Source organism: Phyllostomus discolor, chromosome 9 (assembly GCF_004126475.2).
Source record: "Phyllostomus discolor isolate MPI-MPIP mPhyDis1 chromosome 9, mPhyDis1.pri.v3, whole genome shotgun sequence".
Lineage (NCBI taxonomy): Eukaryota > Metazoa > Chordata > Mammalia > Chiroptera > Phyllostomidae > Phyllostomus > Phyllostomus discolor.
In genome coordinates this window covers 67,584,125-67,609,552 of record NC_040911.2, presented here as the reverse complement: position 1 = coordinate 67,609,552, position 25,428 = coordinate 67,584,125, and the positions used below count along the sequence as shown (strand labels likewise).

The 25,428-nt window shown below is 43.9% G+C and overlaps 1 pseudogene; it reads left to right on the top strand.

Annotated features, from left to right (window-relative positions):
• The first annotated feature begins 1,363 nt into the window (after positions 1-1,363).
• Positions 1,364-3,823, top strand: LOC118496780 (annotated as a pseudogene).
• Positions 3,824-25,428: the final 21,605 nt, after the last annotated feature.

The following is a 25,428-nucleotide window of genomic DNA, read 5'->3' as shown; positions in this document are numbered from 1 at the left end:
AAACAGATAGTAGAGCCCTGGCTGGTGTGGCTCAGTGGACTGAGCACCAGCCTGCAAACCAAAGGGTGGCCAGTTCAATTCCCAGTTAGGACACATGCCTGGGTTATGGGCCAGGTCCCCATTGGGAGGAACATGAGAGGCAAACCACACATTAATAATGTTTCTCCCCCTCTCTTTCTCCCTCCCTTCTAAATATAAATAAATAAAATCTTAAAAAAAATAGAATGGTAGTTTCCAGGGGCTGGGGGAAGTAGGGAATGGGGAGTTATTGTTTAATGGATACAGAGTCTTAATTTTGCAAGATGAAAAAGTTCTGGAGACTGGTTACACAACAATGGGAATATACTTAACAATACTGAACTGTACACTTAAAAATGTGTACAGTTTTAAAAATGGGTAAGATGATAAATTTTACATTATGCATTTTTACCACAGTAAAATTTTAAATAAATAAATAAATAGAAAAAAGTTAGGCACAGCATGCTTAGTGTCCAGTGAGGCTTGAGAAAATTTATTTCTAGAGCAATCAATCAGCTCAGTTGCACAGTTTTCCTCCAACCAATGTTCTACTGCTCAGGTATATACAGAAAGAAGACAAATATTTGTGTTCATCAGGATTGATTCTATAAAGAGAGCATCAGATTATTGATGGAAGGAGTAGCAGTTGGTAGATTGAATTATTGTTAAACAAATATTTTCATCTCAGGGGATGGGAAAGAGTTCCCTGACCCATTGACTTTGGGCTTGACCATGTGACTTGCTCTGACTGATAGGTAGGCAGAAGTGACAGTGTGCCAGTTCCAAGCCTCAGCCTTAAAAGATATAGCATGTTTCCACTCCTCTTTCTAAAAAGTTTTTATTTATTTACTTTTGAAGAGAGGGGGATGGAGGGAGAAAGACAAGGAGAGAAACATCAATGTGTGAGAGATACATCAATTTGTTCCCTCTCGCATGCTCCCAACTGGGAACCTGACCCGCCACCCAGGCATGTCAAACCTGTGACCTTTCATTTCAAAGGCTGGTGCTCAATCCACTGAGCCACCATCAGCCAGGGAGTCCATTCCCCCTCTTATATTCCCACTATCTGCCATGGAAACAGCATTCGCTGGACAGCCATAGCTCCTTCACCTGGTGTTAGAGCAAGAGACACTGGAGCCTAAAGCCAAGGTATGACAAAGCAAGCAAACCAGCAGAGCTTTTTCACAACAGTTTTTCATGAAAACCACCACTAAATCTAGGCCAAAACGGTAAAGGAAAAGACTCATGTCAACATCATCACCGTTGGGACATAATCTCCAGGAAGCCTGATGTACATCTGACCTACAAATGTAGTGGGATCAACAAAAGGACTATTGAAAAATTTGAGGAGGCTGCTGAGATGAGGAAGAGCTCCCTCAGGTGTGCCTGGGTCTTGGATAAACTGGATGTTGAACATGAGTGTGGTATCACAATTGATATCTCCCTGTGGAAATTCAAGACCTGCAAGTATCATTTATGCCCCAGGACACAGAGGCTTTATCAAAAACATGATTACAGGCACATCCCAGGCTGACTGTGCTGTTCTGATTGTTGCTGCCAGTGTTGGTGAATTTAAGTGTGTATTTCCAAGAATGGACAGACCCATGAGCATGCCCTTCTGACTTACATGCTTGGTATGAAACAGCTGATTGTTGGTATTAACGAAATGGATCCCAGTAAGCCACCCTACAGCAAGAAGAGATATGAGGAAATTGTTAAAGAAGTCAGCACCTACGTTAAGAAAATTGGCTACAACCCTGACATAGTAGCATTTGTGCCAATTTTGGTTGGAGTGTTGACAACATGCTGGAGCCAAGTGCTGACATGCCTTGGTTCAAAGGATAGAAAGTCACCCACACAGATGGCAGTGCCAGTGGAACCATGCTGCTTAAAGCCCTGTATTGTATCCCTCCACCAACTCATCCAACTGACAGGCCCCTGAATCTGCCCCTCCAGGATGTCTACAAAATTGATATTGTCTCTGTGGGCCGAGTGGAGACTGGTGTTCTCAAATGGAGGATAGTGGTCACCTTTGCTCCAATCAGCATTACAACAGAAGTAAAGTCCACTGAAATACACCATAAAGCTTGCTCTTGCTGGGGACAATATAGGCTTCAATGTTAAGAACATGTGGGTCGAAGACGTTTGTTATGGCAATGTGACTTGTGACAGCAAAAATAATCCACTAATGGATGCAGCTAGTTTCACAGCTCAGGTGATTATCCTGAACCATCCAGGCCAGATCAGTGCTGGATATGCACCTGTGCTGGGTTGTCACAGCTCACATTGCTTGCAAATTTGCTGAACTGAGGGGGAAGACTGATCATTGCTCTGGGGAAAAGCTGAAAGATGGCCCAAAGTTTTTGAAATCTGGTGCCATTGTAGATATGGTTCCTGGCAAGCCCATGTGCATTGAGAACTTTTCCGACTATTCTCCTCTGGGATGCTTTGCTGTTTGTGACATGAGATAGACACTTGCTGTGAGTAGTATTTTAAAATTTATGTTAAAAAAAGGAGCTGAAACATCTAAAATAATTTTGAGAAAGAGAAAGAGGGAGAAATCAGCTCATCAAATTTCAAGACTTACTGTAACACTACAGTCAGTAATCAAGGCTGGATGGTATCATTGGCAGGATAGATTTATTGGTCAATGGAACAGAACAGACAACTCAAAGATAGATGCACAAAACTAGCCAGACTGATTTTTGACAAAGCTGCCAAAGTAACTTGATGGACAAAAGAGAGAAAGAGAACCTTTTCAACAACTGGTCCTGGAGTAATTGGACATCCATATACAAAAAAAAAAATCAACCTAAACTTCACATTAAATATAAAAAGTCTAAATGGATCATGAACTTAAACATACAATGTAAAACTATACAATTATTTTAATCCTCCCTGAGGATATGTTTATTGGTTTTAGAGAAAGGTGAAGAGAGAGAGAGAGAAATATTGATGTGAGAAACATCAATTGGTTACCTCCTGTATGTGCCCCAAAGGAGGTTCGAACACTCAACCCTTTGGTGTATAAGACAATGCTCCAACCAACTGAACCACCTGGCCAGGACTGAAACTATAAAATTTTTGAAATTTTATTTCTTCATTTTTAAAATGAGAAGAAGAGAAGGAGAAAGAAAAGGAAAGAAATATGGATGTGTAAGAGAAACATCTATCTAATGACTGGGGACCTGGCCCACAATCCAGAACCAGTGATCTTTCAGTTTGTGGGACAATGATGCCCAATCCACTGAGTCACACCATTCAGGGTTAAAATTTTTTAAAATAAGTTAAGGGTACTAAATTTTGCCACCCTGAAGCTACCTTTTTGGGATATTAATTTTAAGCTGTTTATTAAGAAACAGCTCAGAAGAATCTTTGACCCTCCCCCCTTTCCTGCCCAAAAGATTCAGACAGAAAAACCTGCTTCAGGAAGAAAATCTTAGGATGTTCTCTTTAGCCTAATGTAAATTACATATGGTAAACAGGAGGGCTTCAGGCAGGGGTCTGTTAGGTAGATACCCACTGTATCCTATTTTTTCTGAGTCACCTAGCAAGAATTTTCCTGCCAAGTTTGTTCCTCTTCCTCGACTGCCTGTAAATTGCCCATTCTCACTTCTAAAATCTAATATTCCATTCATCCCCTTCTCCTTTGTCCAAAAATATCTTACATACCTGGTGTTGTTTCACTGTCTTTGGTATTTCATGCTTACATGAATTCCTCATCACCTGAACTAAAACTTTTATTTTCTGCTGTTAATCTGTCTCTGTTAATTTGATTAGCCAGCTACAAAAACTTAGAAGGTAGGAGGAAAAGTATTAATTTTTTTAGCCCCCACATAAGCATAGGAGAAACTCTCTGGGGTCTAGGGTTTATACTTGATGCCAAAAGTGATAGGGGACTCAAGAGTTGGAAATTTTTTGTTTAAGGTAAATAGTTAATAAGCCTGGTAGGTAGTGCATATGTTAAAGCTATTGTTTCAGGACTGCAGATAAGGCCCATCCTGACTCCAGGGAAAGACAGCCACTAAAGATTAATGCCTGGGGAGCAAGTGGACATATCCGTCCATTGTGTTCCAGGGAGAAACAGATGCCCACCCACCCCTCCACCCAGGGACAGCTAACTGCCCAGGGCAAGAATACCACTGTTTTTTAATCTAGTTTTTCCTGAATTTCAAAACCCCTCACAACACTTTTTTTCTCTGTTATAAAAAGGCTGGCTTGGAAGGAAATGCAAGATTGTCTGTTAGGATATGAACACACCATCTTCTCAGATCACTGGCCATTTGAATAAAGCACCCATAGATGTTCAATCCCTGTCTCTGCTTATTGGGTTCAGTATGTAACAGGCAGCACAAATGCCGGTCTTTTCTGCTTTCAAAAGCACTATTCATAAAAGCAATATCAGTAAATTGTACTTTATCAAAATTAAAACTTTTGCCCTCCGGAATAGCTTGTTAAGAGAATAAAAAGACAAACTATAGTCCAGGAGAAAATATTTGCAAACCACTTATCCAGCAAAGAACTAGTATCTAGATGGTATAATGAACTCTCAAAACTCAATGGTAAGAAAACAATTCAATTATAAAATGTGCAAAAGACAAAGAGACATTTCTGAAGAAGATATATTGGTAGCACATAAACATGTAAAAAGATTCTCAACAGAATGTCTAAAATACAAAACAGTGACACCAAATGTTAGCAAGGGTACGGAGAAAATGAATCCTTCAAACATTGTTGATGCGAATATAAAATGCAACTGTCTCCCTGGAGAAGTTTGGTAGGGTCTTAAAAAATCTAAACATACAACTCTGATATGACCCAACAATTGTACCACTGAGCAATTATCCCAGAGAATGAGAATTTACATTCAAAATTGTACATGAATGTTTATAACAGCTTAATTTGTAATAGCCAAAAACTCGAAACAAACTAAGTATCTCTGAGTGGCAAATAGTTAAATAAATGATAGTATATCAATAAGATGGAATACTACTCAGCAATAAACAGTAATGAACTATTAGTACAAGCAATAACATGAATGAATCTCACGAGAGAATCAATAACATGAAAGAATTATTGTGAGTGAAAAAAAGTCGATCACAAAAGGTCATATACTGTGTGATTCCATTGATAATTCCATTGTTGGAATGACAAAATTATAGAAATGTATTAAAGAGGGAACAACTGCAGGAAGCAAGTGGGTATGGCTATAATAGAGCAATGGGAAAGACCCTTATGGTGACAGAAGTGTTCTGTGCCCTGGCTGGTGTGGCTCAGTGGATTGAGCACCAGCCTATGAACCAAAAGGTCACCAGTTCATTTCCCAGTCAGGGCACATGCCTGGGTTGTAGGCCAAGTACCTAGTAGGGAACACGCAGGAGACAACCACACATTGATGCCTCCCTCCTTCTCTTCCTCTCTCCCTTCCCCTCTCTCTAAAAATAAATAAATAAAATCTAAAAAAAAAGTGTTCCGTATCTTAACTGTATCAATGTCAATATCCTGATTGTGCAAGATGCTACAGCTGGGAGGTGGGTAAAGGTATATAGTATCTCTTTGTATTATTTCTTAGAACTGCATGTATATCAACTATTATCTCAAAATAAAACATTTAATTTTAAAAATCTAATAGAAGTGTTCAGAAGATAAAGCCAATGATGTTTTTCAAAAGTAGACCAGCAACAAAAAAAATTATAACATGAAAACTAGGAAAGAAAACATAAGAAAAATAACAGTAGGAATCCAGGTCATCTGACAGCCAGCTAGGAAGAGTTCCAGAAGAACAGAAAAACAGTGGGGAGAACATTATCAAGGCAATTATACAATAAAACTATCAGAATGAAAGGGTGTAATTTTTCATATCAAAAAATTCATATAAAGGTAATGAATGAGCATGAATGCCAAAACTCTAGGGTCAAAGAACCCAGAGAAGAGAAAATGAAAAGGGCTTTGGGGGTTCTGGGGTGTAAGCCATACAGTTTTCCACTTCCCCACTGCCCACTGAGTATTCCATTGTTTCCTTCTTGCACACTTCATGAACACTCCACTTGCCTTCCAACCCCATTCTCTTCACTTCTGAAGGGTTCTGTAATAGGTGTAAGCTGAGAGGCTCCAGGGCTCCCTAAAGGGGGGATTTGTAATGGGATCCAGAACTTGGGGTGTTTGGGAATATAGGATATCGCCACCCCCACAAGCCTGACTGTGGGATGGGACACATGGAGGAGGACCATTGAGAGTTATTTTGCATACCAAGAACAGCAGACTAGTCTTCGTATCTATGTGCAAAAAATGGTTATTTTGCCTATCAATAGCAGGCTTGCTAGGGAGATGGAGATCTTGGCTTTGACCCAAGATATAACTGGGAGGCAGCTCCCTTTATAGCACCTGGGTGAGAGCTTAGAGATGGTTCACTCCATGCCACAGGGCAACAGCCTGCCTGGACTAACTATGACAGCCAAGAAAGGCTGAAAATATGGGAGTGCTGGAAGGTGTAGCCAATTGTGGGAAGAGTCAGAAGTGGGGTTACGGAAGAGGCTCCAGACTGGGATTTAAACTAAAGGCCTGCTGCCTGTGGGACAGAGACAATGAGAAGGGACAACAGGAGACAATGTGGGACTATGCTGCGGGTGGCAGGCGGTGGAGTGGGGGACAGGACGCAAGACCATGCAGGAAGGAAAGTGTGAAAGGACTCTTGCCAGTGGGCCACAAGTAGGTACCACATGGTTTTGGATTAAGAACTGGAGATCATGGCAGCACAGCTGATGATGCTGGGGCTGTGGGAGACCTGCCAAGATGAGCACAGAGTACTGGGAGGAACCCGGAGGCTAGCCGAGCTATGGACTTCTAACAGTACCCCTTACTGACCTGGTTGGGCAAATGGGGGAAAGCAGAACTACATGTGTGTTTGTGGGTGTTTTAAAGGGACTTTGGGATTTTAACAGCAACATTCTGCCATTATTCTACACCTGTATAACTTATGAATAAATAGCTCCTTTCCTTTTTACCAAACTCTGGCATTGAGAGCCACAGTTTCTACATGGTGGTTGGCAATACTAACCTAGTACAGAAAGAGCCTCGGGTAGTGGGCTTGTTTTGGTAACAGTATCTGGGCTCCCCATGGGTCCAATTTGGTTTCATCTCCCCTTATTATATTCTGAGCCAAGATTCAGGAGAGAGCCAAGACTAAATACCTGTACTCTAGCTTTGACTCAGAACTCAGGTGCTAGAATTTTACTCAATGGTTGACTCTAAAATCAAATTCTTTCTTCTGCCTCTAGCCACCTCACAAGGGGACTCATATGCTACCAACCCACCAATCAGCCAGTCCCCCTCCCAGCCTCTCAAGGTGCAAATGGGGCCAGGGAATTTTTCAAGTGAGTTTGCCCTTGATACTGATTATTCACTTAATTTGTATTTCAGCTGCATAGTAGTATATGATGTGTCCCTCAGTTGGGAGGTAGAAAAAGTCTGGAAAATTAAGTTTCTAATGTAACTTGAGGAATAGGAAAAGGCTTTGCCTGCCTTAGATCAACCCTGGTTAGATGTTAGATTGTTTTATTAATTATACAAGTAATATCTGAATGCTTTATTTTTATAAAAGGAACCCATTACAAAAAAAGTCCCCTTTTTCTGGCCATTCTCAATAGCATTTCCAGTGCCTTTTCTATATATGTTTATCCATATATATACACACATAAGAAATATATAGTATTGTTTTATTGTAGACTTTTTTCACCTTTAATGCATGAGAAAACTGTACCCTTTAGCAGTTTATTGTTTTGGGTTTTTTTTGTTTTTTTTTCCAACTCAATATGTCTTTCATCCACCCTTCCATGTCAGGACTTAATAAATCTCCCACTTGATTCTTGACTAATACATGGATTTTATAGTATGGACATAATATATTTATATAGACATTCTTCTATTGATAAATACTTAGGTTCTTTCCAGCATTTTGTTTTGTTTTGTTTTGTTTTGTTTGCAAGCAACACAGCAGGGTAGTGCTATTCAAAGTCTGTGGTCACATGCCCCTGGTGAGGCCCCTGCACTGTGTGTTAGCACTGTGTGTTAGCGCTGCATGATGAAATGAGAATAGAGAGTGGGGGTGAGCACTGAGGAACTTTTATGGCAGTTGGGCAGAGTAATGTTTTGTCAAATTTCACAATAAAAATTGGAGAATTGTATTTTGAAAGTTTTTGATTTTTACATTTTCATTTCTTTAGTAATTCATTTTAGTAAAAATGTATCACTTTGCAACAGATTAGAAATAAAGACTGAGCTTGCCCCATGGACTGCTGAGAAGCGCCACTTTTGTGAACAGCCTCATGTATTCCTGTACATCCTTATGCATCTGCACGAGGGACTCTGCTACAGATTTAAAGAAGTAATTGTCTGAGTTATAGGATATGGGCTTTCTTTATGATTGTGATAAGATAGTATCAACTTACCCCTATAGGGAGTAGACATCCCCTCACACCATGACCATTAATATCTTGTTCTAATTCACGTGTTTCTGAATACCAGTGAGGTGGAACTTCTTTTTATATGCTTACAAAATGTATTGATGTGTTTTGGAGCCCAGGAAGTCAGCCAGGCCTGGGGTGTGACAATCCTTTTGTAACAAACTACATCCGCTCTGAAGTTCCAGGTGGTCTGGGGAAGTGGACCAGGCAAGAGTAATTTCCTCTCTAAACATTCTCAGTGGATTGAGCGCAGGCCTGCAAAACAAAGGATCGTGTTTCGATTCCCAGTCAGGGCACATGCCTGGGTTGTGGGCCAGTTCCCAGCAGGGGACGCATGAGAGGCAACCATACATTGATAGTTCTCTCCCTCTCTCCTTCCCTTCCCCTCTAAAGATAAATAAATAAAATTTTTTAAAAAACATTAAAAATTAAAAAAAAAATCATTCCATTCCTTAAGGGGAAAATTGAGGTAAGTAAGGTACCTGGGTGAGATACCTGGGTCCCACATGCCCACCTTATTTGTTGGCAGAGTCCAGGTCTCCTGGCCCAGAATTCCCTCTCTTCCCTTCTCCTGGCCCAGAATTCCCTCTCTTCCCTTTCCAGGCTCATAAGGGTAGTCCGGGTCCAAAAGCTCACCAGAAGAATGGGCTGGGAATATATGAGGGACTAGGAAGATGGTAGTCAGACAAAGAACCAAGAACTAGATTTGGAAGGTGGGGAGGGGACAGGGGAACAGTGAGAAACTGGAATGCAGCACAGTGCAGCACAGTGTGGGGAAGCTCTATCTTCTGGAGGTATCAGATAAACCTGGTGTCAGAGATAAACAAATTCTCTGTCAGTCCAACAGTCTAAACAAACAAGAAGTCAGGAGTTTCTTCCATCTATTTGCCTAATATTTTAACACTGCTATTGATGGGGTTGATATAACTCAGGCCTCCCGAAATAATACAAGGGCTTGTCCCCATCCAACTCAAACAATGAGCTTGCAGCTATCAAGACATTAGGCCAAACCATCACTCATTTTGCTGGGGTGTGCCCTTGTACATATATGCTGCCTGCCAAGCCTAGGAGGTCATTTCCAGGCCAGTGAGCAGGAAACGGAGGAAGAACCTGCCATAAGAAACAGAGCCAAAGGGAATAGGTTTCAGAGAACAATCTAACACAATCCTTACTCAAACTCATAGCCTCAAGTAACAGCCCTCAGTACTATTTCTAGACCCAAAGTGAGTCACTTCACTTCTCTGCACCTCAGTTTCTTCATCTGTAACATGGAGATATGCCTGCATTGGGTGCTATTGGTGCCCCACCTATACCCTGTAGACCCTTACCATTTTTGATCCAAGTGACTTCTCTAACAGCAATTGCCCACTCTGCCTGTGCACTTAGAAGAGGTAGAGAATTGGCAAGCCCAGGAGCAGCCTTCAACCACAAACTAAAGGGAGCTGGTATAAAAACACCTGAGCTCCTGCGGGACAGAATTGTTGGGTACATTTTCTGCACTGCCTCCCAGGGTTCTCCAGCAGGACTGAGCTTCAATAGTACATAGTAATGATGTGCTTGATAATACAATAACACAATAATGACTGCCTTCCATATCCTGTCTCTTTTCTCCACTCCCCACTGACATCACCTCGCATAAAAAGTACTTGCACTTGAAGCCTTATAATAAGGTCAGTTTTTGGGAGAACCCAAATTAAGACACTTCCCAACTTTCTCAGTTGTTGGTAAGATCAGGTAAAGCTTGGACAAAAGTGCCCTGGCTAGTATGGCTCAGTGAATTGAGCATGCCTGCAAGCCAAAAGATCACTGGTTTGATTCCTGGTCAGGGCACATGCCTGGGTTGTGGGCCAGGTCCCCAGTTTGGCGAGGTGGGGCAGTGTACAAATGATTGATGTTTCTATCACATATCAATGTTTCCTTCTCTCCGTCTCTTCCCACTCTCTAAAAATAAATAAATAAAATCTTTTTTTAAAAAAGCTTAGACAAATGTCAAGGTTATCATCATGAACTTCTGGCGCATTTCCATATGTCAGGCAAAGGGAGCTACAAGTTGGTATTATTCTGGAGCTTTTGAACTCCAGATGTACACTGTGGAGACTTTCAGGTAGAAGGAACATAAGCTGTAAAAGACAGTAGAATTGGAGCCTACTTGGGTTCTCCCTGGTTTTATCAGTGATCACAACTTCCAACTCCAATTGGTGGGAATTTTTTCCAAAGAATAGCTCTACCAACATACCAATCAACTAAGGAATATGTTTTGGGTATAATTTGGCCCCTAATTGATATCAAACAGAAGACGTGATCTGTGGCAATCTATGTAGAACTCAAAGATAATATCTAACAATTAACTGGATAAGGCCAGCAGCAAATCCTGGAATTTTGTGTGAAACCAGAAAAAGACTTGTTGAAAGAACACAGGAGCCCTGAAGGACTTCTGAATGGCCAGGGTTAAAATAATTTAAACAATAAAATAAATAATAATAGTATTGGATTATATAACCCATAGAACAAAAATACTGAATCTGTATTGATATGAATAACTACTTCATTAAATAAATTGTTGGAGCAGCCCTTGCCAGTGTGCTCAGTTGGTTGGAGCATCATCCCATAAATTGGTCATGGGTTCAATTCACTGTCAGGGCACATGCATAGGTTTCAACTTCAGTCCCCAGTCAGGGTGCATACGGGAGGCAACTGAATGATGTTTCTCTTGCATTGATATTACTCACTCCCTCTCTTTCCCCACCTTCCTCTCTCTTTGAAATAAAAATTTTAATTATATTTTATTGATTATGCTGTTATAGTTGTCCTGATTTTTCCCCTTTTTCCCCCTCCACTCCTTCAGGAAATACCCCTACCATTGTTCATGTCCATGGGTCATGCATATACGTTTTTTGGCTATTCCATTTCCTATACTGTACTTTACATCACCATGGCTATTCTGTAACTACCTACTTGTATTTCTTAAACCAGTCACCTCTTCACCCATTCTCCATTTCCTCCTTCCCATCTGGCAACCATCAATATTTTCTCCATATCCATAATTGTCTCTGTTCTTCCTGTTTGCTTAGTTTGATTTTTAGATTCAATTGTTGATAGACATGTCTTTTTGCCATTTTGTTGTTCACAGTTTTTATCTTCTTTTTCTTATACAATTCCCTTTAACATTTCACATAATAGTGGTTTGGTGATGATGAGCTCATTTAGTTTTTTCTTGCCTGGGAAGCTCTTTATCTGCCTTTCAATTCTAGATATATCTTTGCTGGGTAGAGTAATCTTGGCTGTAGGTCCCTGCTTTTTATGACTTTGAATATTTCCTTCCAATCTCTTCTAGCCTGCAAAGATTCTTCTGAGAAATCAGCTGACAGTCTTATGGGAACTCCCTGTAGATAGCTAACTGCTTTTCTCTTGCTGCTTTTAAGATTCTCTCTTTATCTTTAAACTTTGGGCTTTAAATAATGATGTATCTTGGAGTGGGCCTCTTTGCACCCATCTTGTTTGGGACTCTCTGTGCTTCCTGGACTTGCATATCTATTTTCTTTCACTATTTTTTCAAATAGATTCCCAATTTCTTGCTCTTTCTCTTCTACTTGTGGCACCCCTATGATGTGAATGTGTTGAGCCTCTTGAAGTTATCCTAGAGGCTGTTTACACTATCCTAATTTTTATGGACTCTTTTTCCTTCTTGTTGTTCTAGTTGGTTGATTTTTATTTCCTTATGTTCCAAATCATTGATTTTATTCTCAGCTTCACCCACTCTAGTGTTGTTTCTCTGTAAATTGTTCTTCACTTCAATTAGTGTATTCTTCATTTCTGACTGGATCATTTTTATGCTGTTGAGGTCCTCAATAGGTTCCTTGAGCATCCTTATAAACAGTGTTTTGAACTCTGCATCTGATAGATTGCTTATCTCCATTTTGTTTAGCTTTTTTTCTGGAGTTTTGATCTGTTCTTTCATTCAGACCATGTTTCCTTTTCTCCTCATTTCAGCAGTCTCCCTGTATTTGTTTCTATATATTATGTAAAGCTGCTTTCACTCCATGCCTTGGAAGTGTGGCATAATGTAGTAGGTGTCCTATATAGTCCGGTGGCATAGTCTCCCCTATCACCCAAACTGGGTATTCCAGGTGTGCCCTTCATGTGGGCTGAGTACACCCTCCTCTTGTAGTTGATCCTTGGTTGCTGTTGGCAGGTCAATGGGAGGGATTTGCCCAGGCAGTCAGCTGCAACAATCAGCTGTAATCACTTACCACCAATCTCCACTTCCGTGGAGGATCATCTGTGCAGGGGCAGAGTGGTGGTGCTACAGTGTGGTCTGTAGCTATCCACTGGGTACATCAGCACTGGGGTTTCCCAGGTGGTGCAGGCCAAGGTCAGCCCCCATCTGTGTTTTGCTTGGGGCCACCTTTCCTGAGCTATAAAGCAATTTGAAATGGCTACTACTTGTGCTGGGCTTGGTTTCCCTGGCAAAGCCAAACTGTGAATCTAGGCTGGCTGCTGCTATTTGTGGGCCTGGGGCTCACTGAGGCCAGCTCTTGCTTGTTTAAGAGGCTATAGGAAGTTGTAAAGCATGAGCCAAGACCAGCCATTTATATGGAAAAGCAGCTTGGATGGGCCCATAAGTTGGGGGGGGGGGGGAGCGGGGAGAGGTGAAGTCTCTGGGGATCTCCAAGACAGGTCAAGCAATGTTACCCAGGTTGATGGAGTCTCAGGTATGGCACCAGCTTGCCAGTTCTGTAGCTCTGTGGGGGGAGAATTTAGAAGAGACAAAGAGGGCAATGGCTTCTGCTCACCTTGATGCCAGACAGGTCAGTTTCTTCCTGTATACCACTGAGGTCTTTCAAGCTGCTACCCTAGTGCTGGAGCACAGAGGGAGTGAGTCTGAGTAGGTGAGTCTGTGGGGTGTCTCTTTAAGAGGAACTGCTTGGGGGTCCAGTAGTTTCTCCCACCTACTTAATCCCTGCTGGTTTTTGCAGCCAGAAGTTATGGAGGCTTATCTTCCAGACACTGGAACCCTGGGCTGGGGAACCTGGTTCCAGGTTGGGGCTGGGACTCCTAACTCCCAAGATATCCCTCCCAAATTTTTATCCACCATATGTGGGTGAGGGACCAACCCCTTCTACATCTGCATACATCCTACCAGTCTGGATGGATCTGATTTCTTTAATTCCATTGTCAGACTTCGATTCAACTCAATTTCTGATGGTTCTGAGTGATGATTGTTCTATATTTTAGTTATAATTTTGATGTGGTTGTGCCTACGCTGCCATCTTGACCAGAAGTCAATATTTAAAAATTAAAAAATAATAATAAATTGATGGAGAAGAGACAACTCTTTCTTGCAGTGGGAAATCCAATCAATAAATGTGGGAGGATTGAGGGAAGAGGGAAGTCAGCATTAGGCAAACAGCACAGAGGTGACTGTTGCAGACAAGATTTGATGACAGATGCTAGAATCTATGGAATGTCTAAAGATAAAAGGGATTTGCATAGCCTCAAGTTATCTTTCCCAAGATGTTTGTGTGGAGGGTAGATATCCACATCTGTGATGTCCTTGTCTAGGATGCATGACCTCCACAAAATCATGAGACACAGAAAGGCCTGAACTGAGGGATGTTCATCAAAGTAACTGGTCAACACTCTTCATGGGTATCTAGGTACTCAAAGGCAAGGAATAACCCAGGAACTGTTGCAGACAGCAGGACACCAGAGAGAAGAAAAAAGCAAATGCAAATGTGGGATCCTGAATGCCTTCTCAGAGCAAAAGAAGGACATTCCTGGAAAAGCAGGTGAGGTTCTCACAGGGTCTTTAGTTGGATTAAGGGTGTTATATCAAGGTTAATGCCCTGATTTTGATCACGGTGCTATGGTTTTTTGAGGTTAGGGGAGGTAGGAGGAGGGATATAGGGAAAGTCTGTTCTATTCTCGCAACTTTCCTATAACACTACTTCTTTTTACCAGTACTTTTCTAAATGTAGTTCAAAATAAAAAGTTAAAGGAATAGCAGCAAATGTCCACTCTGTTAGCAGTATCTCTACTAGAAAAGGAACAATCATCACACTAATGTTGATTTAAGGAACACTCAAAACTGAGACAACAGATCTCAAAATACTTTGAAATGTGGGAGTGAGGAAGTAAGGGCAGAGGCATTCTCTCCCTGACACGTGCCCCTAAAGTTCATAGGAGGCAAAAATTACATGATCCCATCTGACTAGATTTGGCAGAAAAAATGTTCAGTGACCTGTCTGAGGCTGATTACACATTTATCAATAGAATTTTAACTGTTCCATGTTTCCAGTTTGGGTTTCCTAGGCCCATGCTGTGGCATCAGCCCACGCCAAGATCTAATTTCATAGAAAATGCATGTGCATATCTGTTTTGAACAACATGACTTTTTACCTCAACCTCTTGGTGATTTGTTCGATTTTGGATCAGGAGCCAAGGCTACAAACAGCAGTATTTTTTTGAACATCTAGAATGTTCTGAGTACCTGAGTTCTAGGCCTGTAGGCCAAATATTGCGCCTGTGGAGCTAGAAGACAGGTTCAAGCTGCCTCCAAGAGGAACTGGACTCAAAAGTGACATGAGAAAGCTCTCTGGCCTTGGGCCCTGTGCTAGGGCACAAGGACAGAGGCAGGGCTGCCTGGTGAGCCCACTTGCAGAAAACAAGGCAGCCTGCACAGAAATGCCAGGAAGTAGAGTACAAAACAAGGAGGCAAGGTCTTCCATGTCTGTCCCTGCCCTTTTAAGCAAATACCAGGCTGTTTGAGGCCAGGGAAGAAGTAAATATTGACAAAGGTGAGGAGTAGCAGAAAGCCAGGTGGCCAAGTCTGCAGAGGGAGCATAGCCTAGAAACGGTTCCAGGCCCCTGAGCTCCCCTCCCCAGGGGACTCAGAGTGTCCTCTCTTATGGAGAGATGTCCTTGAAGCTTCAAAACCCTGTGGTACTTTGAGTCAAGCCAGAGGGATGGTGAGCCACACCAGAAGCTCAGCTCCTTGTGTTTGGCAAAGGTGTGGCCCAAAGGTGTGACCTTAACCTATGACCAGTGCCAGGTTGGGAGTTCCTGGGTTAACTCCTGCTTTAGCAGGTACTCAAGGATTCCTGGTCCAGACAGCCGGCTGGCATTGTTAGGGAGAGCTTCTCAAAGTGTGGATACAGGGCCCTCATCAGAGATGAGGTACTGGGGTACTGGGTAAAAATACACATTCCTGGGTACCACCCACCCCACATCCCACTTGTAGCAATCAGGAATGAAGCCCTAAAATGTGCATTTTTAGCACCTTCCTGGGTGATTCTGATGTCTGTCCCATTGAGCTCTGAAGAGAGCTCTGAGGTCCTGGCTTCCACTCCTCCTTTCCACGGCCTACCTCTCAAAGCAGAGCAGCCAGACCTGCTTCTGTTGTTTTGGTTGGGAATACTCACCCCTCCCTATCACCCAGTTTGTACAGATAACCCCACTAGACCATGCATAGGGTCTCAATCTCTCTTCAAGAAGGCTTCCCTGACCCCCACCTCCAGTCTAGCCCCTGGGCCTCTCTTTGTCCTGACACTGGCCACACTGGATTGTGACTAACTACTGACTCTTGGGTGCCCCACAGCAGCACAATGCATGGCACGTGGACCCAGGTGCTGGAGCAATGCCATCATGGATCTCTGCAATGCCACATTTACCCACCGGGCATCTCTAACAAACTGGGAGCATGTTCCTCAACCAACGGCCCAGGAAAACTCCCAGGGCTCCCCGTCATTGGCCTGCCGGGGCCATGTTCCCAACTGCAGGCCAATCACTAAGGTCTGAGTAGGAGAAGATCTTCCTAGGCCAGATCTCAGAGTTCTAGCCACACACACCTGAAAGCAGAGGGTGGGGTCAGCAGCCCCAGAAGGGCAAGGCTAGGATAGAGGAGAGGCACCCATAGAAATATCAGGGGTTTGGCCAAAAAGAAGGAGGGTAGCTTAGTCAGCAAAACCTAGCACACGTCCCTCCAGCCCACCTCCACCTCACAAGGGAGCTCACCCATCCTGAGGGCTGCCCTGATGATCAAAGCTCTTCAGAATCAAATCTAATTCTATTTCCCTGACTCTCCTACCCACCATACCTGGCACCACCCAGAACAATTTCTCCCTTTGCCTGATAGCTCTTAAATGGGTTGCTGACAGACTTCTTGTCCCCTAGTAACCACCCAAGCTTCACTTTCCTCACATTGATGTATCCATGGCCCTGCACTCCTACTTCCTTTGCCAAGGATTCCAGACACCTATTACCCAAATGTTTTCTAGGGCTTGACAAGATCAATGCCATCTTAAGCAAGTTGTTCTCGAGGATCACCTGTTCACCCTGAGAGAGCTGGGCCCATATCACCTGAAAGGAATGGTCTTACATTCAGAAGTGGTCCCATTAAGTTGTTTATTATCTTGAACATACAGTTCTTAACAGGCATGAGTCACAGGCTGCAAGCCACCTGTGTTCCTAGAAGTTCTATGTAACAAGCCTCATCCACTTTCTAATTCAGAGATTCACTGTCTTTCTGCCACTCAAGACTCTGCTTCTGTCCAAAAGTTTTCTTAATAAATTTGAATTCTGGAGTTGTTAGTCTCTTTCTTCGGTCTCTTGGTCCTTTCAAGGTCAGTTCCAGTACACCTCAGGAAATTTTTCCAACAACCTCTCCCATGCCAGCTACCTGCTCAGCCATGGACACCTGTTGTTAGTCACACAGGGACCACTCCTCTGCTAAAACCCTCAAAGGCACTCCATTACCTGCCTTCAGAATCCTCAGTCTGGTGTTTAAGGTCCATCTAAATCTGGCTCTCAAAATATTACTGGAAGTTAGTCATTATTCCATAAGCCTGTTCTGAGTATAATAAAAAGGTAAACATCTCTAAATTCTCTGAACCTTGTAGAGATTGTACCTACTGATGGTATCTTTGTTCTTCTATATTATTCCCACATGGGATAGAGAATACACCAACAACCTTTGTACCTTCCCCTTACATTTGCTGTGAACCTGAAACTGCTCCTAAAAAAATTAAGTGTTAAAAAAAAGAAGACACCACCTTAAAAAAGTACTTGAGAAGTACATAGAGAGAAATTTGGGGTAGGAGGTAGAGTTTCACAATTTATGTGCAGGAAATAAGGCTGGAAGGATGTTTCAACACATCACCTCTGGTCCTGTCATTTTTGTATTTTCTACCTTAACATATAATTTGGGGGGAATTAATAAATCAGTTTAAGAAACTTGTTAGACAAGAAGCAGTTTATATTAGAAAAGGCACCAACTCTGAAGTTAAACAGGCATAGGTTTGAATCTCAGCAGTTGTGTGGCTTAATCCTTTATCTCTCTGAGCCCTGGCTTGCAACCTGGGAGGTTACAGTAAATTGTGCAAGTGGCCACAATCTTTGCAGCTCCTCCCATCACAAGACGGAGTTGATATTCCTTCCCCTTGGACCTAAGCTGGCCTCGCACGGTGTTTTGGCTCAGAATGTGGCAGGTGTGATGGTGTGCCGGTGCACAGCCTGGGCCTGCAGATCCCCTTGCTCCCTGTATGCTTGCCCAGCAGCCTGCTGGGGGAAAAGCAAGGACATGGAACAACAGCAAGCCATCCCATTTGAAGCCATTCTAAGCCACCAGCCCCAGCTGACTGGGCAGGTTACCTCAGACAACTGAGTGAGCCCAGCTACCAGGACTACTCAGCTGGGCACCATTTAAAATAAACAGCTACTATTTAAGCTACTCAATGTTGAAGTAGTTTGTTATGTAACAGTAGCTAACTACTACACACACTTAATATGTCCCTACCTCATGACTTTTGCCCTTGCTCTTTTCTGGGCCTGTAACCCTCTTCCCCTAAATATCCATATGCCATTCTCCCTCACTGCTCCCAGTCTCTGCTCAGTCAGGCCATCCCTGACTGTCTATATAAAATAACACCTGCATTCCCATTTACTCTCCCTCATACACAGCTCATCAAAGTACTCATCAGCTCACCTCTTTATGTCTCTACTAATTTGTTCATTATCTCTCTTGCCCCAACAGACACAACAGAATAAGCTCCATGAGAGAAAGGATTGTCTGTTTTGCTTACTGCTTTCCCTGGTGCCCAGCACCTAGAGGGGTTCAGCTTCTGTGGAATGAATAAATAAGTTCGGCTCACACCCCAGTGATCCCTAGCCAGCTGGTCCTAGGCCACTCCTTGGTAGATTCATTCCAGGCATCCATCATCTATCTTCCTGCCTTGCTCTAGTCCTCACGCCCCTGAGTCTTAGTAGTCCTCACATTGGAATAGTCCCATTTCAGAGTGTAAAAGGGATTTCCACACTTAACGATGTGGTCACCCTTTCCCTTGACCTACTAGTGGGGGCACTCCCACCCCAATTTTTCACATGAGAAGCCAGAGGCTGAGTCACTTGCACAGAGAATCCAGGTACTTTAAGGCACATCTTGCCCAGAGCTCCCTCAGACCACTGGAAAGAGGTACCTACCATAATCATGCAGGGCCCCACCAGACCCCTGTCAGGAGACCCCACTCTGAGCCTTTTCCTTTCCTCCCAGATGGAAAGTCCTCCCACCATAAGAAGCCTCTGACAACCCAGGACCTCATTAAACTTGAACATGGTTTAAACGTGAAGCAACCAAAGGGAAAGGGAACAACAGGGGCTATTAGACCATGGTCACCAGCCCCTCCACTTTTGGAGCTTCAGAGACACAAAGGAAATGGGCAAGAAGAGGGGTCCCCTGCAGCCTCCAGGCTGCTCCCATCTGCACCTCAACCTCTCTCCTGCCCTTCCTCCCAGAGGCCTCAGAGAGGAAAAGCACAGAGGGCATGGGTCTAGAGTTCATTGGTGACTGCTCAGTAATATTGCCTTAGTTTAGACTTCTCTAAGAGCAAGCCAATTTGAGGACTTGGGCATAAGGATTTTACTTGAGAGGTGGCCGTAGGAAGCCCCAAGAGGGGGTGTGGAAGTGGGATGGGATCATCAAGCAGGGACTGTGTGGAACCCACCTCCATTCATTGCATGCTCCTGCCCTTTGCTGGATCCTACCTGCGGGCATTCCTGGGCTGGCAGAGAGGCCCCTGCAGTAAACATGCCCTGGGCCAGAGAGGCAGGTCCTCAGGCAGGGACAGCCTGTGTGTGTGTGTACAGGGAGGAGCTGCAGGTGGCCTCAGTGGCCAGGGCCTTGGAGACAACTGATACCAGCATTGTATACCCCAGGGAACCTGCAGGGGAGAGAGATTAAATTACGGTTCTCTAGGAGTAATTTCAGCTAGGAGTGAGAGGACTTGTGTTGCTGACTCTCTACCTTCAGACTGGCCACTGAATTTCCCAAGCCCATGTGGCTAAGGGGTTGTGGCAAAGGCACCTGTGCAAGTGCAGTCTTTTGGAGGCTAGCTCCAGGTTCAAAGGGAGCAAGGTCCAAGCCACTGCCTGCCATATAAAGCCACAGCCCATCCCCTCTGTTTACGCTGTGGATGCAAGAGGTATGAACTCTTTGGCAGAGATGGAATTCCTAGAATTAGCCCCTAGGTAAATGGCTCCAAACCAGTGGTACAAACAGCATTAAGTCTACAATACACACAGCCTGCAGCCAGGGAACAGGCAGAGAGACCAATGATATGACACTGTATTAGGTCCTTACTCTGTGACGAGTATGAAGGCTTTGCATGGACTACTCCCCTTGGTCCTCACAGCCCCTTGAATAAGTCTGAACTATTCTCATCTTAGGTGGGACTGATATTCCAAATGCCTCTTTAGTGCAGGCAGGGGAGCCAAAAACTTCAACAACTGGAACCTCCTTTTGTGTTCAGAGTAACCTCCTCTCCCAAATTTACAAATGTGGAAATGAGTGAGCTTCAGAAGCCTGTCCATGGAGACAGAAATCAGGCCACGAAAGGCCTGGTTGAATACAAAACGTGGTCCTCTTCCACAGGAGCCACAGTACTGTGGGGAAATGAGACTAGACGAACTTGAGCAGAAAAGTTAAATCCCAACACAAGGTGGCTACCACTTAGAACTGGCCCAAGTTGGGCACCAGGTATCCTGCTGATTCCTCCTCTTATGGTCTTCCCTCCCCCCTCTTGCCTGTTAAGTTTCTAAAAAAGTGTCCAAAAAAGTACTTACAGTGGCCCTGGGTGAATGGAAGGGTTGTTGCCTCCTATTCTAAAACATTTGCCAACAGATTTTCCCACCCCCTGTAGGGCTCCTTCCCTATCGCCCAGACAGCTGACCAGCTTCCAGAAAGCAGCCCTTTCATTATACCAGGGAGGGGCCTCCCACTGCAAACTGTCCCTAGGTCTTGGGAAACTGCTGAGAAGGCCATACAATTAGAGGGAAAGGCAGTCAATAAATTACGGAGGGGAGTGGGCAGGGCTAGAGAGCCTTTCATTAGCCTGTTGAGCTATATGGTAAGTGGCCCTGAGAGAGGTACCTCCCGGGTGTCTGAGGCCCCCTCCTAAAGCCCAGGGGGGGCCCAGCCTCAGGCCTCTACCTTCCTATCAGACTCTGTCCCCTCACTGTAGGGGGAGGACCAAGATCCCCTCGTGTGGCATATGTCACTGTGACTCTAGGCACCTGGTGGAGCCTTTGCGTCTGTTTCCTCATTTATAAAATGGGGCTGAGAATGCTTGGCTCAGAGGCAATGACCAGGATTCACCTGTGATTCTAACCCTGCCTGTATATTAGAACCACCAGGAGAATTTTGCAAACTATCAACATTTAGGCTACACCCCGTACCATTGAAATCAGAACTTTGGAGGGTAGGCCTAGGCATCAGCATTTTTAAAATCTTCCCATAACAGCCAAATGACCTTGGCTGTGACATTGCTACACCATGCCTGTGACATTGGCTACAACCTTCTTGATCATATCACCAAGTTAAATGGCTGATTTGGGGGTTTCCCTCCCAGACCCTCACTCCTGGAAGAGAGGCTGCTTGAGGACAGGGCACTCATCTGTCATGGTTACCTCTCTATCCCCAGGGGCAGTACCTGGCATAGAGTGTCAAATGAATGCTCTTGACTGAACAAAAGCTTAACTTGGCAGAGAATCTAGGTACAGTGAGCAGCTGCAGCCATACCTGGGAGACATTTGGAAACACAGCACCACCTCATTTACTTAATATTTGTTCACTCATTCCACAAGTACCTACTCCGTGCCCATTATTTGACAGGCACTGTTGCAGGCATGAAAGGTGAAGAGGCCTGCCTACCCTCCTTGAGTGTGCGTACAGTTCAACAGGGATGGAAAATAAGCTAAATATATAAAGATGGAGGTTTGTGAAAAAATTGTTAATAAATTGGGTTAGAAATTAAATAGGGTTGTCAAGGAAGGCCTCATTGACAGGTGAGATTTGAACAAAGATTAGAAGCAGGTGAGGAAACCAGCGAAGGCAACACAGAACATTCCAGCACAGGAAACAGCTGGAGCAAAGGGCCTGAGGCAGAAGTGTGCCTGGGATTCACTGGAGTGGACTGAGGGAGGGGTCCAAGGAGAGAGAGAAGGTAAGGTCAGGGGGGTTCCCGCTACTATCGCTAAATAATGAACCACCACAAATTATTATACTTCAGGATTCTGCGCATCAAGAATTTGGACAGGGTTAGGGGAAATGGCTGTTACATAGTGCCTGGACTGTCTTGGGGTGATGACAATGACTGGATCTGGGGTACACTATCCAATACAGCAGCCACTGGGTACATATGGCTATTTAAATTTTAATTAAAATTAAACAAATTTAAGTCTCTTCCTTAATTACACTGCCCACATCCTAGGTGCTGGACTTAGCAAATAAAAATGCAGAATGACCAGTAAATTTGGAATTTAGAAATTGTTTTAGTGTATCCCAAATATTGCATGGGAAGTACACTAATTTATCAGAAATGCAAATTTAACAGGGTGTTCTGTGCTCTATCTGAACCCTAGCTAACAAGTGGCTAGTAACCACTGTATTGGACACCACAGATGAAGAATATTTCCATCACACAATCCTACTGATCATCACTGACCTAGATACCTTTTTACTCACCTGTCTGGTTCTTGGGCTGGGATGACTTGAAAGTTAGCTAGGACAAGTGCCCTCTCCTGAGTGAGACCCAGCTTCTCTTCTCCCAGGATCAGCCAGAAAGAAGAGGGAAGGGAAAGGCAGAAGAGAGGAAGCAAGGAGCACCAAGAATGATGCTTCCTGTGGTCCATCCTGGAAATAAGCCCCCAGTGTCACTTCTGCTCTACTCTATGGGTTACAAATATGTCACTAAAATCAGCCCAGATTCAAGAGGAAGGGAACAGAATGCACAAGATTAGAAACCCTATCGACACATTGGAAAACTGTAACCTCAGAGTAGGGCAGCAAATCAGGCAGTCTTGTAGTAGTTGGAAGGACTTGGGCTTTTATGTTGAATCAAACGGGGAGTCGTGGTTCTTTTGCAGGAAGGATCATGATCAAACTTAGGTTTTTAAAATGAAACATAAGGGGATAATGTAGGCAGTGGGTGCTTATCTACATGTGGCTAGGCTGGAATCAGATCCTGTCAAAACTGGTGATGCAGGAGTGCCATGACACTGCCAGCCTCCTGCCACATCCCCTTTTGAATCCTGCAACAGGTTCCCCTCTGTCACCACATCCAGTCAGTTTCACATCCCCTACCCTTCCCTAGTGTGGTAAGTGCTTTAGTGCTTTAAGAGACAGTGCATCAAGGGTCAAAAGCGCTGTAGACACAAAGCAGACTTTGGGGAAAACCCTTCCTACAAGTCCTGTAGAACTTGCAGCAAGCATTTCCAATGTTTCCCTCTTGAATGCCAGTTGAGATTTCTGGAGCCGGGTATTTGCTGAGCAGGCCCAGGTCAGCTTCACAGAAGGTACTGAGGCTTCATGCAACACTTCTTTGCTGACTGGCTCCTTCTCTCATCTGAGGATCCTTTTCCCGTACTTTTTCTCTTCCCATGTTTGCTGTCCCCAAACACATGCTGGGTTGGGATGCTGGCCTCTCAACATAACTGTGGGCTCAAGATACAATCACTATCTCCAAGAAGCAGAGGCCCCAGGAGCCAGAGCTGAAGCCAACTGGAGTCTCAGGCTGATTCTAGCTTTAAGTTTCAACTGCTCAACTGCTTCGCAGAAAACTTTTACCCTGGCAGTACAGGACAACATGGAGTTGGGACTTCCATCAACTATTCCAAAAATCACCATGAGTATCAGGCCTAAATCAAGAGTAATTAGTACTAGCCTAACACCTCAGCAGGACTGTTTTGCTGTTCCTGTACCTTGCCTCATCTTAGGTTGATCTTCAGGGCATAAATAGTCCCCTCTTGTGTTACAGGGTAGAGGTAGCACGGCAAAAAACAGGTACATGATCTCCATTCCATCTCCAAACTGCACGGAAAGGACAGGAAAGGATCTATGACATGGCAATGAAATAAGGCCAGTAATAAACAGTTCCTAAAATGTAAGGAGCTGGCTATGTAACTTCTGCTACATAACCTTTGCAGCAAGGTTCAGCAGAAATCCTACACCCTTATCCCAAACTGTTAGCCAAGGGTGTACCAGATGAATTAGTGCTTGTGGGCAAGAGCTAGAAGGCAACCACCAAAAATAAAAATGGCAGTGGGCAGGGATTATGGTTTCTCCTTTTCCTGAGTGGCCCTATAGTTTAACAAGCTTTAAAGGAGTTTTGTAAAGCATGAGATGAAAATAAAACCCAATTGAAATTCTCCTAAAATGGCTACGTGTCATTCAGTCTACCAGTGAAGCCTTTGCAGGAGGAAAGGTTTGCTGACAGGAAGGCTGAGGCTGGGAGTGCCAAGATATCCTCAGGCCTTGCCCACTCTTCTCCACTTTTCCCCTAATTCCAGTGCAGAAAAGGTGTTCAGGCCTCTGGAACATGGACACCATTCCAAAGGCAGATACTCCAAAGCTAGGAACCTCTGGAAATTGATATGACCCCCCAACTCTGGCATCCAGAATCCTTTTCTGTAAAATACACTACATATGTAGATAAGGAAAAAAAAAACACTTAATAATTGATTTTTATGGAATCTGGTAAAATAGAGGACTTTACCAAACTGCCACTATGGATTCTTTGTTCTACCCACCCAGGCAAGGGGAGGGTCCTCCTGACCTTCCTTCCAGGCGTGTCACATGGACCAACGCTGAGCCCCTATTACCTTGCAGCTGTTTAACATTAGTCCCAGGTTAAGTTCTCAGAAAAGGAGCAGCCTCAGCGATATAGGTTATCTCGGATCACCAGGCATCTGAGGCCCACATGAATCCTGGGGGACTGGTATGGGAAGAATAGCTTGAAATCTTGGATTTCACATTTTTCTCCATTACAAGGTATCATTTGAGCAGCTCTGTAGGAATGCCAGGTTTACCCTCTCAGTCACTCCTGAAGAGGCCCCACAGCTGAGGGCATGTGGCTGCCCTGGGTGCTTCTGCCGCCTTCAGGAGAAAGGCTGACGGTGCAGTACAAGGCACTTGTCTGCTCAAAATAGCTCCCAAAGGGAAATCACAACTCAGAGCTGGATCTAGGCATTATCTCAAATGAACCCCACAACCTGAAAAGGAAGGCAAAGCAAATGCTGAATTTGCAAAAAAAAAAAAAAATGGGTGGAACAAGTGAACATGTAGGAAGGTCACTGGCCCACTGCTTGGGCCACCACTAATCTTTATTTCCTACCAAAGCTTTAGAGACCTGGGGTGGTCTTCCCTCACTGATATGCATCCCCTTATCTTCCTTTAGGTAAAATGCATTACCTAAGAACTGTAGTTGTGTGCTAACAATGCAACTTTCTTAAGATCACTAGCTGTCAGGTCTCACGAAGCAATCAACTTAAAAGCACTCTCTCAAACTTAAAGACAACCTGACTACAGCCTCCCAACATCATTCTGAAGTGGCTCATATTCACCTACTGGCTTTAAGAAAAGCACTGCAAAATGTTCTACCTAAGCCCACTTGCACTCCTG